Source organism: Phyllobates terribilis, unplaced genomic scaffold (assembly GCF_046119375.1).
Source record: "Phyllobates terribilis strain yellow unplaced genomic scaffold, ASM4611937v1 Scaffold_3__8_contigs__length_932513732, whole genome shotgun sequence".
Classification (NCBI taxonomy): Eukaryota; Metazoa; Chordata; class Amphibia; order Anura; family Dendrobatidae; genus Phyllobates; species Phyllobates terribilis.
The window spans coordinates 48,512,408-48,533,758 of NW_027362763.1; the positions used below are offsets into that span (position 1 = coordinate 48,512,408).

The following is a 21,351-nucleotide window of genomic DNA, read 5'->3' on the forward strand; positions in this document are numbered from 1 at the left end:
ACTCCAGAGCTGCACTCACTATTCTGCTGGTGCAGTCACTGTGTACATACATTACATTACTGACCCTGAGTTACATCCTGTATTATACTTCAGAGCTGCACTCACTATTCTGCTGGTGCAGTCACTGTGTACATACATTACATTACTGATCCTGTGTTACATCCTGTATTATCCTCCAGAGCTGCACTCACTATTCTGCTGGTGCTGTCACTGTGTACATACATTACATTACTGATCCTGAGTTACATCCTGTATTATACTTCAGAGCTGCACTCACTATTCTGCTGGTGCTGTCACTGTGTACATACATTACATTACTGACCCTGAGTTACATCCTGTATTATACTTCAGAGCTGCACTCACTATTCTGCTGGTGCAGTCACTGTGTACATACATTACATTACTGACCCTGAGTTACATCCTGTATTATACTCCAGAGCTGCACTCACTATTCTGCTGGTGCAGTCACTGTGTACATACATTACATTACTGATCCTGAGTTACATCCTGTATTATACTCCAGAGCTGCACTCACTATTCTGCTGGTGCAGTCACTGTGTACATACATTACTGATCCTGAGTTACATCCTGTATTATACTTCAGAGCTGCACTCACTATTCTGCTGGTGCAGTCACTGTGTACATACATTACATTACTGATCCTGAGTTATATCCTGTATTATACTCCAGAGCTGCACTCACTATTCTGCTGGTGCAGTCACTGTGTACATACATTACATTACTGACCCTGAGTTACATCCTGTATTATACTTCAGAGCTGCACTCACTATTCTGCTGGTGCTGTCACTGTGTACATACATTACATTACTGATCCTGAGTTACATCCTGTATTATACTTCAGAGCTGCACTCACTATTCTGCTGGTGCTGTCACTGTGTACATACATTACATTACTGACCCTGAGTTACATCCTGTATTATACTTCAGAGCTGCACTCACTATTCTGCTGGTGCAGTCACTGTGTACATACATTACATTACTGACCCTGAGTTACATCCTGTATTATACTCCAGAGCTGCACTCACTATTCTGCTGGTGCAGTCACTGTGTACATACATTACATTACTGATCCTGAGTTACATCCTGTATTATACTGCAGAGCTGCACTCACTATTCTGCTGGTGCAGTCACTGTGTACATACATTACATTACTGACCCTGAGTTACATCCTGTATTATACTCCAGAGCTGCACTCACTATTCTGCTGGTGCAGTCACTGTGTACATACATTACATTACTGATCGTGAGTTACCTCCTGCAATATACTTCAGAGCTGCACTCACTATTCTGCTGGTGCAGTCACTGTGTACATACATTACATTACTGATCCTGAGTTACATCCTGTATTATACTCCAGAGCTGCACTCACTATTCTGCTGGTGCAGTCACTGTGTACATACATTACTGATCCTGAGTTACATCCTGTATTATACTTCAGAGCTGCACTCACTATTCTGCTGGTGCAGTCACTGTGTACATACATTACATTACTGATCCTGAGTTATATCCTGTATTATACTCCAGAGCTGCACTCACTATTCTGCTGGTGCAGTCACTGTGTACATACATTACATTACTGATCCTGAGTTATATCCTGTATTATACTCCAGAGCTGCACTCACTATTCTGCTGGTGCAGTCACTGTGTACATACATTACATTACTGATCCTGAGTTACATCCTGTATTATACTCCAGAGCTGCACTCACTATTCTGCTGGTGCAGTCACTGTGTACATACATTACTGATCCTGAGTTACATCCTGTATTATACTTCAGAGCTGCACTCACTATTCTGCTGGTGCAGTCACTGTGTACATACATTACATTACTGATCCTGAGTTATATCCTGTATTATACTCCAGAGCTGCACTCACTATTCTGCTGGTGCAGTCACTGTGTACATACATTACATTACTGATCCTGAGTTACATCCTGTATTATACTCCAGAGCTGCACTCACTATTCTGCTGGTGCAGTCACTGTGTACATACATTACATTACTGATCCTGAGTTACATCCTGTATTATACTCCAGAGCTGCACTCACTATTCTGCTGGTGCAGTCACTGTGTACATACATTACATTACTGATCCTGAGTTACATCCTGTATTATACTCCAGAGCTGCACTCACTATTCTGCTGGTGCAGTCACTGTGTACATACATTACATTACTGATCCTGAGTTACATCCTGTATTATACTCCAGAGCTGCACTCACTATTCTGCTGGTGCAGTCACTGTGTACATACATTACATTACTGATCCTGAGTTACATCCTGTATTATACTCCAGAGCTGCACTCACTATTCTGCTGGTGCAGTCACTGTGTACATACATTACATTACTGATCGTGAGTTACATCCTGTATTATACTCCAGAGCTGCACTCACTAATGCAGCTTTTCTCAATTCACTTCAATTGTACTGCAATACCAGACAGAACCCATAGACATGGGGTGGCGCTGTTTTTAGAAGTCTTCAACCTCGGACGACCTATGACACTATTCATCCTGAACCTTGAAGTCATTGAATAGAACGTAAAAACTGCAGTAATTACTGGCACAAGGCAAAGAGTAAGAATAAATGGGGGGCACGGTGGGGGGCATCCCGGGTGTCTTGGCCATGTGAGCGGGCTCCTCGTACGCCCGGCTGGGTGTCATGGCGGCTCTCCGCGCAGCACATGGGCCTTGTTTGCGGCGCTCTCGGAGCCTGGTGAGAATGGTTACTTAAGATGAGATAATGCAGAGCCGCTTACAGTATCTCTTACACAACGCAGCAGGCGGAGCGCACACTCATCTCAACAGAGGAGGGGACGCGGGTGGAGGCCGCACACTGTACGCTGCGCATTAACCCCTGCGCTCCGCAGCTGCCGCCACGCTCTGAACTTTATACCACAGAGAACAATCCGATCACTATGGAAACTTCACGGGTCACTATTCCAAATGTGGAAATCCAGCAGCCGCCCTACAACGGCGAGGGAATAGGGCGAGAAAGAAAACCCTAAAAAAAAAAACACATCCAAGCATATATAGTAATAATAGAATACCGCCACGTAGTGCACATGTACGGAGCTATAGCAGTGTGTCTCGCAGGGGTGACAGAACGGCATGTGGCGATGAAGGCCGGAGCAGCTCGCACCGTGTCGGCGTGACCGCGCTTTACGCAGCTGTCCGATCAATTGGATTGGCGCCGAATAATACCATGCTTCAGTGCAGAAGGAAAAAAAAATCAGCGCCGAGTCCTGCAGAGGAGAAGAAAAACACGAGAAAGACAATACAGCTGTGCAGGCCCGAGATAAAGCCGCCAGCAGGGCCAAAACCGCCACATCGTGTGCTCCGGAAGCGGCTGATCGCAGGGCGCCCCTAGTGGCCACGTCGAGATTCACTGACAAGACAACAATGGTTTATACTTGTAAAGTATCAAAATATAGAAATATTACAAAATATTGAGAAAAGCAGTAATGGGAAGAAACCCTCTAGACGGCACTGCTAATGAGGGCATTCTGGAGGGTACTATCGATGGGTGCACTCTGGATGGCACTGCTAATGAGGGCATTCTGGAGGGTACTATTGATGGGTGCACTCTGGATGACACTGCTAATGAGGGCGTTCTGGAGGGTACTATTGATGGGAACACTCTGGATGACACTGCTAATGAGGGCGTTCTGGAGGGTACTATTGATGGGTGCACTCTGGATGACACTGCTAATGAGGGCGTTCTGGAGGGTACTACTGATGGGAACACTCTGGATGACACTGCTAATGAGGGCGTTCTGGAGGGTACTATTGATGGAAACACTCTGGACGTCACTGCTAATGAGGGCGTTCTGCAGGGTACTACTGATGGGAACACTCTGGACGACACTGCTAATGAGGGCATTCTGGAGGGTACTATTGATGGGAACACTCTGGACGTCACTGCTAATGAGGGCATTCTGGAGGGTACTATTGATGGGAACACTCTGGACGTCACTGCTAATGAGGGCGTTCTGCAGGGTACTACTGATAGGAACACTCTGGACGACACTGCTAATGAGGGCATTCTGGAGGGTACTATTGATGGGAACACTCTGGACGTCACTGCTAATGAGGGCATTCTGGAGGGTACTATTGATGGGAACACTCTGGACGTCACTGCTAATGAGGGCGTTCTGCAGGGTACTACTGATGGGAACACTCTGGACGACACTGCTAATGAGGGCGTTCTGGAGGGTACTATTGATGGGAACACTCTGGACGTCACTGCTAATGAGGGCGTTCTGGAGGGTACTACTGATGGGAACACTCTAGACGACACTGCTAATGAGGGCATTCTGGAGGGTACTATTGATGGGAACACTCTGGACGTCACTGCTAATGAGGGCATTCTGGAGGGTACTATTGATGGGAACACTCTGGACGACACTGCTAATGAGGGCGTTCTGGAGGGTACTATTGATGGGAACACTCTGGACGGCACTGCTAATGAGGGCGTTCTGGAGGGTACTATTGATGGGAACACTGGATTGCACTGCTAATGAGGGAATTCTGGAGGGTACTATTGATGGGTGCACTCTGGATGGCACTGCTAATGAGGGCATTCTGGAGGGTACTATTGATGGGAACACTCAGGATGGCACTGCTAATGAGGGCATTCTGGAGGGTACTACTGATGGGAACACTCTGGACGTCACTGCTAATGAGGGCATTCTGGAGGGTACTATTGATGGGTGCACTCAAGATGGCGCTGTTAATGAGGGTATTCTGGAGGGTACTATTGATGGGAACACTCTGGATTACACTTCTAATGAGCGCATTCTGGAGGGTACTATTGATGGGTGCACTCTGGATGGCACTGCTAATTAGGGCATTCTGGAGGATACTACTGATGGGAACACTCTGGATGACACTGCTAATGAGGGCATTCTGGAGGGTACTATTGATGGGAACACTCTGGATGGCACTGCTAATGAGGGCGTTCTGGAGGGTACTATTGATGGAAACACTCTGGATGGCAATGCTAATGAGGGCATTCTGGAGGGTACTATTGATGGGAACATTCTGGACGGCACTGCTAATGAGGGCATTCTGGAGGGTACTACTGATGGGAACACTCAGGATGGCACTGCTAATGAGGGCATTCTGGAGGGTACTATTGATGGGAACACTCTGGATGCCACTGCTAATGAGGGCATTCTGGAGGGTACTATTGATGGGAACACTCAGGATGGCACTGCTAATGAGGGCATTCTGGAGGGTAGTATTGATGGGAACACTCTGGACGGCACTGCTAATGAGGGCATTCTGGAGGGTACTATTGATGGGAACACTCAGGATGGCACTGCTAATGAGGGTATTCTGGAGGGTACTACTGATGGGAACACTCTGGACGTCACTGCTAATGAGGGCATTCTGGAGGGTACTATTGATGGGTGCACTCTGGATGCCACTGCTAATGAGGGCATTCTGGAGGGTACTACTGATGGGAACACTCTGGATGGCACTGCTAATGAGGGCATTCTGGAGGGTACTATTGATGGGTGCACTCTGGATGGCACTGCTAATGAGGGCGTTCTGGAGGGTACTATTGATGGGTGCACTCTGGATGCCATTGCTAATGAGGGCATTCTGGAGGGTACTATTGATGGGTGCACTCTGGATGCCACTGCTAATGAGGGCATTCTGGAGGGTACTATTGATGGAAACACTCTGGATAGCACTGCTAATGAGGGCATTCTGGAGGGTACTATTGATGGGAACACTCTGGATGGCACTGCTAATGAGGGTATTCTGGAGTGTACTATTGATGGAAACACTCTGGATGGCACTGCTAATGAGGGCATTCTGGAGGGTACTATTGATGGGAACACTCTGGACGGCACTGTTAATGAGGGCATTCTGGAGGGTACTATTGATGGGAACACTCTGGACGGCACTGCTAATGAGGGCATTCTGGAGGGTACTATTGATGGAAACACTCTGGATGGCACTGCTAATGAGGGCATTCTGGAGGGTACTATGGATGGGAACACTCTGGACGGCACTGCTAATGAGGGCATTCTGGAGGGTACTACTGATGGGAACACTCTGGATGACACTGCTAATGAGGGCATTCTGGAGGGTACTATTGATGGAAACACTCTGGATGGCACTGCTAATGAGGGCATTCTGGAGGGTACTATTGATGGGAACACTCTGGACGGCACTGTTAATGAGGGCATTCTGGAGGGTACTATTGATGGGAACACTCTGGACGGCACTGCTAATGAGGGCATTCTGGAGGGTACTATTGATGGAAACACTCTGGATGGCACTGCTAATGAGGGCATTCTGGAGGGTACTATGGATGGGAACACTCTGGACGGCACTGCTAATGAGGGCATTCTGGAGGGTACTACTGATGGGAACACTCTGGATGACACTGCTAATGAGGGCATTCTGGAGGGTACTATTGATGGAAACACTCTGGATGGCACTGCTAATGAGGGCATTCTGAAGGGTACTATTGATGGGAACACTCTGGACGGCACTGTTAATGAGGGCATTCTGGAGGGTACTATTGATGGGAACACTCAGGATGGCACTGCTAATGAGGGCATTCTGGAGGGTAGTATTGATGGGAACACTCTGGACGGCACTGCTAATGAGGGCATTCTGGAGGGTACTATTGATGGGAACACTCAGGATGGCACTGCTAATGAGGGTATTCTGGAGGGTACTACTGATGGGAACACTCTGGACGTCACTGCTAATGAGGGCATTCTGGAGGGTACTATTGATGGGTGCACTCTGGATGCCACTGCTAATGAGGGCATTCTGGAGGGTACTACTGATGGGAACACTCTGGATGGCACTGCTAATGAGGGCATTCTGGAGGGTACTATTGATGGGTGCACTCTGGATGGCACTGCTAATGAGGGCGTTCTGGAGGGTACTATTGATGGGTGCACTCTGGATGCCATTGCTAATGAGGGCATTCTGGAGGGTACTATTGATGGGTGCACTCTGGATGCCACTGCTAATGAGGGCATTCTGGAGGGTACTATTGATGGAAACACTCTGGATAGCACTGCTAATGAGGGCATTCTGGAGGGTACTATTGATGGGAACACTCTGGATGGCACTGCTAATGAGGGTATTCTGGAGTGAACTATTGATGGAAACACTCTGGATGGCACTGCTAATGAGGGCATTCTGGAGGGTACTATTGATGGGAACACTCTGGACGGCACTGTTAATGAGGGCATTCTGGAGGGTACTATTGATGGGAACACTCTGGACGGCACTGCTAATGAGGGCATTCTGGAGGGTACTATTGATGGAAACACTCTGGATGGCACTGCTAATGAGGGCATTCTGGAGGGTACTATTGATGGGTGCACTCTGGACGGCACTGCTAATGAGGGCATTCTGGAGGGTACTATTGATGGGAACACTCTGGACGGCACTGTTAATGAGGGCATTCTGGAGGGTACTATTGATGGGAACACTCTGGACGGCACTGCTAATGAGGGCATTCTGGAGGGTACTATTGATGGAAACTGGATGGCACTGCTAATGAGGGCATTCTGGAGGGTACTATGGATGGGAACACTCTGGACGGCACTGCTAATGAGGGCATTCTGGAGGGTACTACTGATGGGAACACTCTGGATGACACTGCTAATGAGGGCATTCTGGAGGGTACTATTGATGGAAACACTCTGGATGGCACTGCTAATGAGGGCATTCTGAAGGGTACTATTGATGGGAACACTCTGGACGGCACTGTTAATGAGGGCATTCTGGAGGGTACTATTGATGGGAACACTCAGGATGGCACTGCTAATGAGGGCATTCTGGAGGGTAGTATTGATGGGAACACTCTGGACGGCACTGCTAATGAGGGCATTCTGGAGGGTACTATTGATGGGAACACTCAGGATGGCACTGCTAATGAGGGTATTCTGGAGGGTACTACTGATGGGAACACTCTGGACGTCACTGCTAATGAGGGCATTCTGGAGGGTACTATTGATGGGTGCACTCTGGATGCCACTGCTAATGAGGGCATTCTGGAGGGTACTACTGATGGGAACACTCTGGATGGCACTGCTAATGAGGGCATTCTGGAGGGTACTATTGATGGGAACACTCTGGACGGCACTGTTAATGAGGGCATTCTGGAGGGTACTATTGATGGGAACACTCTGGACGGCACTGCTAATGAGGGCATTCTGGAGGGTACTATTGATGGAAACTGGATGGCACTGCTAATGAGGGCATTCTGGAGGGTACTATGGATGGGAACACTCTGGACGGCACTGCTAATGAGGGCATTCTGGAGGGTACTACTGATGGGAACACTCTGGATGACACTGCTAATGAGGGCATTCTGGAGGGTACTATTGATGGAAACACTCTGGATGGCACTGCTAATGAGGGCATTCTGAAGGGTACTATTGATGGGAACACTCTGGACGGCACTGTTAATGAGGGCATTCTGGAGGGTACTATTGATGGGAACACTCAGGATGGCACTGCTAATGAGGGCATTCTGGAGGGTAGTATTGATGGGAACACTCTGGACGGCACTGCTAATGAGGGCATTCTGGAGGGTACTATTGATGGGAACACTCAGGATGGCACTGCTAATGAGGGTATTCTGGAGGGTACTACTGATGGGAACACTCTGGACGTCACTGCTAATGAGGGCATTCTGGAGGGTACTATTGATGGGTGCACTCTGGATGCCACTGCTAATGAGGGCATTCTGGAGGGTACTACTGATGGGAACACTCTGGATGGCACTGCTAATGAGGGCATTCTGGAGGGTACTATTGATGGGTGCACTCTGGATGGCACTGCTAATGAGGGCGTTCTGGAGGGTACTATTGATGGGTGCACTCTGGATGCCATTGCTAATGAGGGCATTCTGGAGGGTACTATTGATGGGTGCACTCTGGATGCCACTGCTAATGAGGGCATTCTGGAGGGTACTATTGATGCAAACACTCTGGATAGCACTGCTAATGAGGGCATTCTGGAGGGTACTATTGATGGGAACACTCTGGATGGCACTGCTAATGAGGGTATTCTGGAGTGTACTATTGATGGAAACACTCTGGATGGCACTGCTAATGAGGGCATTCTGGAGGGTACTATTGATGGGAACACTCTGGACGGCACTGTTAATGAGGGCATTCTGGAGGGTACTATTGATGGGAACACTCTGGACGGCACTGCTAATGAGGGCATTCTGGAGGGTACTATTGATTGAAACACTCTGGATGGCACTGCTAATGAGGGCATTCTGGAGGGTACTATGGATGGGAACACTCTGGACGGCACTGCTAATGAGGGCATTCTGGAGGGTACTACTGATGGGAACACTCTGGATGACACTGCTAATGAGGGCATTCTGGAGGGTACTATTGATGGAAACACTCTGGATGGCACTGCTCATGAGGGTATTCTGGAGGGTACTATTGATGGGAACACTCTGGACGGCACTGTTAATGAGGACATTCTGGAGGGTACTATTGATGGGAACACTCTGGACGGCACTGCTAATGAGGGCATTCTGGAGGGTACTATTGATGGAAACACTCTGGATGGCACTGCTAATGAGGGCATTCTGGAGGGTACTATGGATGGGAACACTCTGGACGGCACTGCTAATGAGGACATTCTGGAGGGTACTACTGATGGGAACACTCTGGATGACACTGCTAATGAGGGCATTCTGGAGGGTACTATTGATGGAAACACTCTGGATGGCACTGCTAATGAGGGCATTCTGGAGGGTACTATTGATGGAAACACTCTGGATGGCACTGCTAATGAGGGCATTCTGGAGGGTACTATTGATGGGAACACTCTGGACGGCACTATTAATGAGGGCATTCTGGAGGGTACTATTGATGGGAACACTCAGGATGGCACTGCTAATGAGGGCATTCTGGAGGGTACTATTGATGGGAACACTCTGGACGTCACTGCTAATGAGGGCGTTCTGGAGGGTACTATTGATGGGAACACTGGATGGCACTGCTAATGAGGGCATTCTGGAGGGTACTATTGATGGGTGCACTCTGGATGCCACTGCTAACGAGGGCATTCTGGAGGGTACTATTGATGGGAACACTCTGGATGGCACTGCTAACGAGGGCATTCTGGAGGGTACTATTGATGGGAACACTCTGGATGGCACTGCTAACGAGGGCATTCTGGAGGTTACTATTGATGGGTGCACTCTGGATGCCACTGCTAATAAGGGCATTCTGGAGGGTACTACTGATGGGAACACTCTGGATGGCACTGCTAATGAGGGCATTCTGGAGGGTACTACTGATGGGTGAACTCTGGATGCCACTGCTAATGAGGGCATTCTGGAGGGTACTATTGATGGGAACACTGGATGGCACTGCTAATGAGGGCATTCTGGAGGGTACTACTGATGGGAACACTCTGGATGGCACTGCTAATGAGGGCATTCTGGAGGGTACTACTGATGGGAACACTCTGGATGGCACTGCTAATGAGGGCGTTCTGGAGGGTACTATTGACGGGTGCACTCTGGATGCCACTGCTAACGAGGGCATTCTGGAGGGTACTATTGATGGGAACACTGGATGGCATTGCTAATGAAGGCATTCTGGAGGGTACTATTGATGGGTGCACTCTGGATGCCACTGCTAACGAGGGCATTCTGGAGGGTACTATTGATGGGAACACTCTGGATGACACTGCTAATGAGGGCATTCTGGAGGGTACTATTGATGGGAACACTGGGTGGCACTGCTAATGAGGGCATTCTGCAGGGTACTACTGATGGGAACACTTTGGATGGCACTGCTAATGAGGGCATTCTGGAGGGTACTACTGATGGGAACACTCTGGATGGCACTGCTAATGAGGGCGTTCTGGAGGGTACTATTGATGGGTGCACTCTGGATTCCACTGCTAATGAGGGCATTCTGGAGGGTACTATTGATAGGAACACTCAGGATGGCACTGCTAATGAGGGCATTCTGGAGGTTACTATTGATGGGTGCACTCTGGATGACACTGCTAATGAGGGCATTCTGGAGGGTACTATTGATGGGAACACTCTGGAGGGTACTATTGATGGGTGCACTCTGGATGACACTGCTAATGAGGGCGATCTGGAGGGTACTACTGATGGGAACACTCTAGATGGTACTGCTAATGAGAGCATTCTGGAGGGTACTATTGATGGGAACACTCTAGATGGTACTGCTAATGAGAGCATTCTGGAGGGTACTATTGATGGGAACACTGGATGGCACTGCTAATTAGGGCATTCTGGAGGGTACTATTGATGGGTGCACTCTGGATGACACTGCTAATGAGGGCATTCTGGAGGGTACTATTGATGGGTGCACTCTGGATGGCACTGCTAATGAGGGCATTCTGGAGGGTACTACTGATGGGAACACTCTGGATGACACTGCTAATGAGGGCATTCTGGAGGGTACTATTGATGGGAACACTGGATGGCACTGCTAATTAGGGCATTCTGGAGGGTACTACTGATGGGAACACTCTGGATGGCACTGCTAATGAGGGCATTCTGGAGGGTACTATTGATGGGAACACTGGATGGCACTGCTAATGAGGGCATTCTGGAGGGTACTATTGATGGGAACACTGGATGGCACTGCTAATGAGGGCATTCTGGAGGGTACTATTGATGGGAAACACTCTGGATGGCACTGCTAATGAGGGCATTCTGGAGGGTACTATTGATGGGAACAGTGGATGGCACTGCTAATAAGGGCATTCTGGAGGGTACTATTGATGGGAACACTGGATGGCACTGCTAATGAGGGCATTCTGGATAGTACTATTTATGGGAACACTCTGAATGACAATACTAATAAGGGGATTCTGCATAGTACTATGGATGGGAGCACTCTGGATGGCACTGCTACTGAGGGCATTCTGAATGGTACCATTGATGGTTAAACGGTGCATGCTACAGGTAATGTGGACATTCTGGATAGTGGTACTAATGAGGACATTTTTGAACAGACTGTTATGGAAGACATTTTGGATGGTACTTTTGATGGGAGAACTCTGAATGGCACTGCTAATGAATGCATTTTGAACAGTACTATTGTGGGGAGCACTCCAGATAGATAGCACTGGTAATGAGAACCTTCTGGATGATACTGTTAATGGGACTACTCTAGACAACATTGTTAATACATGATAGTATCAATTGCAGCACTCTGGATGGCACTGCTAATGAGGACATTCTGAATGGTCTATGAATGAGAACACTTAGATGGTACTATCAGCGAAAGCATACTGGAAGGGACTGTTCATGAAAAACTCTGAATGTCATTGTGAGTGGTGGCCTTCTCCAAAAAACTGTTAATGGGATCACTCTAGATAGTACTATTATTAGGAGCAGTGGAAGGCACTGTGAATGAGGGCATTCTGGAGGGTACTATTGATGGGAACTCTCTGGATGGCACTGTTAATGAGAGCATTCTGAATGGTACTGTTGATGGGAGCACTATTTATGCTACAGCTAGTGTGGACATTTTGGATTGTGGTATTAATGAGGACATATTGGAAGACACTGCTATGCAAGACATTTTGGATGGTACTTCTGATGGGAGCACTCCAGGTAGCACTGGAAAGGACCTTCTAGATGGTACTATTGATGGCAGCACTCTGGACACTGTTAATAAGGGCATTCTACATGATAGTATCAATCGCAGCACTCTGGATGGCACTGCTATTGAGGACATTCTGAATGGTACTATGAATCAGAAGACGTTGGATGACACTATCAACAAAAGCACACTGGAAGGCACTGTTCATAAACAAACATGGTTAATGGAAGCACTCTAGGTAGCACTATTATTAGGAACAGTGGGAGGCACTGTGATTTGGGCACTGAAACGGTTATTGTACACCTAGTAGGTACTTAAGCGGTAATTGGTAATGTAAACTGTTCTGTATGATACTACTGATGGGACATTCTGGATGTGACAGCTAATGTGGACATTGTAGATGTTACTATTAGTGAAAGCAGTCTTGATGTTTGTACTTATGAGGGCTTTCTATTGAAGGGAGCACTCTGCATGGCACTGATAATGAGAGCTTTTGGATTATACTCTAAATACTAATGCATGTGAGAGCACTGGGAACATTACTGTGGATGGGGGCAATCTCAATAGCACTGATAATGAGGGCATTCTTGATGCTACTATTGATGGGAGCATTCTGAATGGTACTATAAATTAACATTATCCATTACGATACTGTTAACAATAGTATTTCAGGATCACTCTGGTACTGTTAATGGTAGCACTTTGGATGGCTCTCTTAACAGGAGTTCTCTGGCACTTTCAATTGGAGCATTCAGGAAGGCATTGTTAAATGGCGTATTCTGAGTTTAACTGTTTATGGGAGCACACTGGCACCTTTAATGAGAGTGCTTTAGGTGGCACTGTTAATGAGCGTACTCCAGAGGGCACTGTGAATGGGAGCATTCAGATAGGTGTTGATAATAATCACACTCTAGAAGGCATTGTTAATGTGAACACTCTTAATGGCAATGTTAAGAAGATCAATCTGGATATCACTGTACAAGAGAGCACTCTGGGTATCGCTGTACAAGAGAGCACTCTGGATTTCACTGTACGTGAGAGCACTCTGGGTATCACTGTACAAGAGAGCACTCTGGGTATCACTGTACAAGAGAGCACTCTGGGTATCACTGTACAAGAGAGCACTCTGGGTATCACTGTACAAGAGAGCACTTTGGGTATCACTGTACAAGAGAGCACTCTGGGTATCACTGTACAAGAGAGCACTCTGGGTATCACTGTACAAGAGAGCACCCTGGGTATCGCTGTACAAGAGAGCACTCTGGGTATCACTGTACAAGAGAGCCCTCTGGATATCACTGTACAAGACAGCACTCTGAATATCACTGTACACGAGAGCACTCTGGATATCACTGGTACGTGAGAGCACTCTGCATATCACTGGTACGTGAGAGCACTCGGGATATCACTGTACATGAGAGCACTCTGCATATCACTGTACATGAGAGCACTCTGGGCATCACTGTACATGAGAGCACCCTGGGTATCACTGTACAAGTGAGCACTATGGGTATCGCTGTACAAGAGAGCACTCTGGATATCACTGTAATGTGAGCACTTAAGCTGTAACTATATTAAAATAAGCACAGATTCACTGATAATAGGAGGGAAGTGTCTGGTGTCATATATGATACACCCTTTATGGCACTGTAGCATTGGCACTGTTATTGGGGAACTCTTTGGAGCGCTCTGACACTCTAGTTGGGAGAAGTCTGAATGGCATTAATTAAGGGTACACTTCTGTATTGCTGCTCCACTGGCGTGGTCAGTATTTGAGGATAGGACTTGTATCTAAGTGCTGTGGCCAAGGCAGAGAGGTTTATTGCCTTTCCACGTGGCACTCAGCACCCAGGACTTATGCCCCTCTTATACCCTTGGCGAGTGCACCTGCTGCACCTCCCTCCTCGTCTTCTCTCCCAAGAGGCATGAGACAGCCAGCGGCAGCAACGTGCTGGGACGGGGTGATAGGTGATACCCTGCGTGCGGTTTACATGCCCCCCGTGTAAACCCTCAGTCAGACGTTACAGGGCAAGCTGCTGCATTCCTAATAGAGTGCTACACGCTGCCGCTATGTTCACGGCTATTATTAGACGACGCTGCATTTTGATACAGCGTTAATTAATTGGCAGCCGACGCTCCGCTGGGAGGCATCCAGATAATTATTCCGAGCTACGTTTTGTGGTCGGGTACATATCCCAGCAGCGTATAGAATTACCTGATCTCATTATACAACCATCCGTAAAATCCAGGCTAATGCCTGCAGCTCCTCGCATCCGATCACTTATGCACGGTCTGAGAAAGTCCTTTAATCCGGAAATATCATATCGTTTTTTTCCAGAATCCAGAGCAGCTCATATTCCAGCCAAGCCCAATTAATGCCTAATTAAATGGAATTTTATAAAGAATCTTTGAAAATATGACATACATGTTTCCATATTTAGAATTGTAATATTGTGACATTAAAAGAGGTACTGCCCCTTTAAAGGAACCTTCTAAAAGCAAAATTGATACAATATGTTATACCTAGTGCTCAGCTTTAAGGGGCGTAGCCTGGCACAGGGATGATGGGATTGGTGTTCTTGGAATCCCGTGCCACGCTCCGCCCCCTGCAGTAGATACAAAACATTCCATCAGTTTTGCCTGGAGCTTTCCTTTAGTTAAAAGGGTTAACTTAAAAAAAAAAAAAAAGTCTTTTTTTTTTTTTTTTTTTTTTAACCCTCTAAAGAAAAATTCTTCTAGAGTCTTCACCCAAATTAAAGGTGAACAGACCCTTGTAAAAGACCGGTGAAGCTGTACATGGCAGCTATTAAAGGAGTCCTTGTGATGCAAAATCTCCTCCGAAGGGAAAGTCTCAACTGTCAGACTGCTCTATAGCTTGCAAAAACTTATCTGATCCAGTGGGACCCATTTAATGGGATTATAGTCAATAACAAATTTGGAAGAAGTTCCCCTTTAATGCTAATTAGCTTATTAAACCGTCCCACTTTTAAAGATACAGTCCCTTTTTAATCACCTTTTTTTGGGGGGCGTTGGCGGCAGATTTCTACATCAATTGCTTAGTCTGGGTGCATCTGCACCCCCTGATAACTTCTTACTTTCAGGCACGGATGTAACTCGATGTCCTTCCTTTTCCCACATGACACGGGAGGATAGATGACTGTGAGCAGTAATGGGACTCTGCAGTGCTGGAGCCCAGAGAATCCGGGTGATTAATTATCTGCTTTCACCCCTGATGCACTGACTTACAGCAGGCAGGATGCACACAGCAGCGTCAGGCTGCGGGTTATGGATGGAGCAGAGCGGAGTTTGTCATTTTGCAGAACTCCTGGTGGTATTTATCTGTGACATCTGTGCTCTACTATAGGACGACCGGGAACCAAAGGTATCAGAGGAGCCAGAAAAGGCGCATAGCAACATCAGCTCAGATAGATGGATAATAGATGGATAATAGATAGATCATACATACAGTGGGTACGGAAAGTATTCAGACCCATTTACATTTTTCACTCTTTGTTTCATTGCAGCCATTTGGTAAATTCTAAAAAGTTTATTTTTTTCTCATTAAAGTCCACTCTGCACCCCATCTTGACTGAAAAAAACTGTATAAATGTAGAAATTTTTGCAAATTTATTAAAAAAGAAAACCTGAAATATCACATGGTCATAAGTATTCAGACCCTTTGCTCAGACACTCATAGTTAAGTCACATGCTGTCCATTTCCTTGTGATCCTCCTTCATTGGAGTCCAGCTGTGTTTAATTAAACTGATAGGACTTGATTTGGAAAGGCACACACCTGTCTATATAAGACCTCACAGCTCACAGTGCATGTGAGACCAAATGAGAATCATGAGCTCAAAGGAACTGCCCAAGGAGCTCAGAGACAGAATTGTGGCAAGGCACAGATCTGGCCAAGGTTACAAAAGAATTTCTGCATTACTCAAGGTTCCTAAGAGCACAGTGGCTTCCATAATCCTTAAATAGAAGAAGTTTCGGACCACCAGAAGTCTTCCTAGACCTGGCCGTCCAGCCAAACTGAGCAATCGTGGGTGAAGAGCCCTGGTGAGAGAGGTAAGACTATGAGAAATAAGACTCTCTGGTCTGATGAGACGAAGATAGAACTTTTTGGTGATAATTCTAAGCGGTACGTGTGGAGAAAACCAGGCACTGCTCATCACCTGCCCAATGCAATCCCAACAGTGAAACATGGTGGTGGCAGCATCATGCTATGGGGGTGTTTTTCAGCTGCAGGGACAGGACGACTGGTTGCAATTGAAGGAAACATGAATGCGGCCAAGTACAGAGATATCCTGGATGAAAACCTCTTCTAGAGTGCTCTGGTCCTCAGACTTGGCCGAAGGTTCACCTTCCAACAAGACAATGACTCTAAGCACACAGCTAAAATAACAAAGGAGTGGCTTCAGAATAACTCTGTGACCATTCTTGACTGGCCCAACCAGAGCCCTGACCTAAACCCAACTGAGCATCTCTGGAGAGACCTGAAAATGGCTGTCCACCAACGTTCACCATCCAACCTGACGGAGCTGGAGAGGATCTGCAAGGAAGGATGGCAGAGGATCCCCAAATCCAGGTGTGAAAAACTTGTTGCATCATTCCCAAGAAGACTCATGGCTGTACTAGCTCAAAAGGGGGCTTCTACTCAATACTGAGCAAAGGGTCTGAATACTTATGACCATGTGATAGTTCAGTTTTTCTTTTTTAATAAATTTGGAAAAATTTCTACATTTCTGTTTTCTTTCAGTCAGGATGGGGTGCAGAGTGGACTTTAATGAGAAAAAAATGAACTTTTTAGAATTTACCAAATGGCTGCAATGAAACAAAGAGTGAAAAATTTAAAGGGGTCTGAATACTTTCCGCACCCTCTGTAGATAACAGATAGATAATAGATAGATAATGGATAGAGAATAGATAATAAATAGATAGATGATAGATAGATAATAGATACATGATAGATAATAGATATAGATAATAGATGATAGATAATAGATAGATAGATAATAGATACAATAGATAGATAGATAATGGATGATAGATAGATAGATGATAGATAGATGATAGATAGATGATAGATAATAGATATAGATAATAGATAGATAGATAATAGATAGATAATAGATAGATAAATAATAGATAGATGATAGATAATAGATGATAGATAGATAATACATAGATAGATAATAGATAGATAGATAATAGATAACAGATAGATGATAGATAGATAGATAATGGATAATATATAGATAGATGATAGATAGATGATAGATAATAGATAGATGATAGATAGATGATAGATAGATGATAGATAATAGATAGATGATAGATAATAGATAGATGATAGATAGATGATAGATAATAGATAGATAATAGATAGATAGATAATAGATAGATAATAGATAGATAGATAGATAGATAATAGCTAGATGATAGATAGATAATAGATAGATGATAGATAATAGATGGATGATAGATAATAGATGGATGATAGATAGATAGATAGATAATAGATGGATGATAGATAATAGATAGATAATACATAGATAGATAATAGATAGATAATACATAGATAGATAATAGATAGATGATAGATAATAGATAGATAATAGATAGATAGATGATAGATAATAGATAGATGATAGATAGATGATAGATAGATGATAGATAATAGATAGATGATAGATAGATAATAGATAATAGATAGATAGATGATAGATAGATAATAGATAGATGATAGATAATAGATAGATAATAGATAGATAATAGATAGATGATAGATAGATGATAGATGATAGATAATAGATAGATGATAGATAGATAATAGATAGATAATAGATAATAGATAGATGATAGATAGATAATACAGATATTAGTATGTCTCATGCGGTGTCTGGAGTTTCGTGTCTCTCGTTCCTTCTCGGAATATACAGAACATTTGTTGGATGTGAGCGCAGTTGTTGCCGGCGGTTACATATACGACATACATACACATACGGTCGCTGCTCATCTGCCGCACTCACGTTGTCACGGTAACCAATTATTCATATACTGTAATAAACAAAGGAAAAGTCAGGGAATTTCAGCGTAATTCTACAGACGCCATAAATCAGCTTCTTGTTCCACAGCGGCCTGTGCTGCGTGATCTACGGGTGCAGGGTGGGGACATAACCATGTGGTATCACACTGCGCCCCCCCACACTTCATGAATAATTACTTTAGCCCCCAATCGACCTGTCCTCGGAGATTTTATCAAACCATTTCTTTAAAGAGATTAGCGCAGGATCAGAAAAACATAGCTGCCATCTTGTAGAAACAGCGCCACACTTGTCTGTAAGGTGAAGCATGGTATGGCAGCCCTGTCTCTGTCACTACAGTGTATGTGTATGTATGTGTGTATATATATATATATATATATATATATATATATATATATATATATATATATACACACACACACACACTGTAGGATAGACTTGCCATATACTTTATATACAGTATATCCTCATTCTGTCACTGTCAGTAGTGAAAACCTCCGGGGTGTAGGTAGAATCCACACCTCGTCACAGTCACATGATGTCCCCGGAGACCGATATGAATCATATTAGGCGGTATAAATGTTACCGTTGAAAGAAAACCCACAGGATTCTGCCCTAAATCTCCGAGCGACAATTACCCGACAGCCGCAAATGAGAAACTGTTGAAGGAGAAAACACGTTCCTAGTATAAGAAACCATGTCCCTCACAGCGAAGGGTTAACGACCATTGTTAATGGAGAAAAAGAACTTTCTGCGGAGCATGGGGTGAGGCGAAGATCAGCCAGAATAAGCCTCCGACCTCACTGCCCACCCCGTGCCCTGCGATTCTTGGGCTGTGCTCAGGGAAAATCTGTCACTACTCGGAATATATTAATTATGGAAAAACAAAAACCAGAGGTGGAGAAAGATGTCACCTCGAAGACGGGGGTCACAAAGTTATAAATCTCATGGAATTTACCTAATGAAAAATGTTAATAATAGTTCAGGTTCAAATTATAAACCCTAAGGACAGTATTATAGTAGTTATATTCTTGTACATAGGGGCAGTATTATAGCAGTTATATTCTTGTACATAGGAGCAGTATTATAGTAGTTATATTCTTGTACATAGGGGGCAGTATTATAGTAGTTATATTCTTGTACATAGGGGGCAGTATTATAGTAGTTATATTCTTGTACATAGGGGGCAGTATTATAGTAGTTATATTCTTGTACATAGGGGCAGTATTATAGTAGTTATATTCTTGTACATAGGAGCAGTATTATAGTAGTTATTTTCTTGTACATAGGGAGCAGTATTATAGTAGTTATATTCTTGTACATAGGGGCAGTATTATAGTAGTTATATTCTTGTACATAGGAGCAGTATTATAGTAGTTATTTTCTTGTACATAGGGAGCAGTATTATAGTAGTTATATTCTTGTACATAGGAGCAGTATTATAGTAGTTATATTCTTGTACATAGGGGGCAGTATTTTAGTAGTTATATTCTTGTACATAGGAGCAGTATTATAGTAGTTATATTCTTGTACATAGGGGGCAGTATTATAGTAGTTATATTCTTGTACATAGGAGCAGTATTATAGTAGTTATTTTCTTGTACATAGGGGCAGTATTATAGTAGTTATATTCTTGTACATAGGGAGCAGTATTATAGTAGTTATTTTCTTGTACATAGGGGCAGTATTATAGTAGTTATATTCTTGTATATAGGAGCAGTATTATAGTAGTTATATTCTTGTACATAGGAGCAGTATTATAGTAGTTATATTCTTGTACATAGGGGCAGTATTATAGTAGTTATATTCTTGTACATAGGAGCAGTATTATAGTAGTTATATTCTTGCACATAGGAGCAGTACTATAGTAGTTATATTCTGGTATATAAGGGGCAGTATGATTATTCTGGTACACATGAGCAATATTATAGTATTTCTATTCATGACTTCCGTGGAGATTATTATTGGAGACACCATAATTCTTTCAGCATTACAAAAAGTAGTTGTCACCAGGAGATGTGGTGCAGGATCATCCATTGGCCATGGGTTGTCACCAGGAGATGTGGTGCAGGATAATCCATTGGCCATGGGTTGTCACCAGGAGATGTGGTGCAGGATCATCCATTGGCCATGGGTTGTCACCATCAGAGTTGTACAGGTTTTACCATTAGTCATGCATTTTCACCAGGACAGTGGACAAGATGTGACGAGCAGGAGGACGCGATAGAGACACTGTTAAATGAGAGACGAAGGGTCAAACCTAGGAGTTGAATAGCAGGTACTGAGTAAAAAATTCATCGACTGAGAATGAAGTGTGACCCAATATTAAACCTCAAAATGAGGACTCTTAGATAGAAATAAGAGCAAAAATATTATCATGAGACTGTAGAGCGACCAAAATTCCTTTGGAGTAGATCACTAGATCAATGACATCCAAAGAAGAGCAGCTCCGGCACTGGAGAGAAGGCCTCATTGTAGCACGGAGAGCGGTGGTCACCAGTGGAACCATCTCCCAGAGAATGATGAGTAACAATGTGATCAGGGCAGCACCATAAAGTGTAATATGAACTCTGCGTACGGACCGACTGGGGCTTTGTGGATTTGCATCTTGCATTGAGGAGCGGTGTTGGTCTCGGGCACTTTAAAAAAAATTCATGAACCCATTTCCTTAATCA

General features: G+C 44.8%; 1 protein-coding gene across 1 annotated transcript in view; it reads right to left on the bottom strand.

Annotated features, from left to right (window-relative positions):
* Positions 1–21,351, bottom strand: part of NCOA1 (nuclear receptor coactivator 1) — a 503,045-nt gene that overhangs the window by 340,557 nt on the left and 141,137 nt on the right. The window lies entirely within an intron of this gene.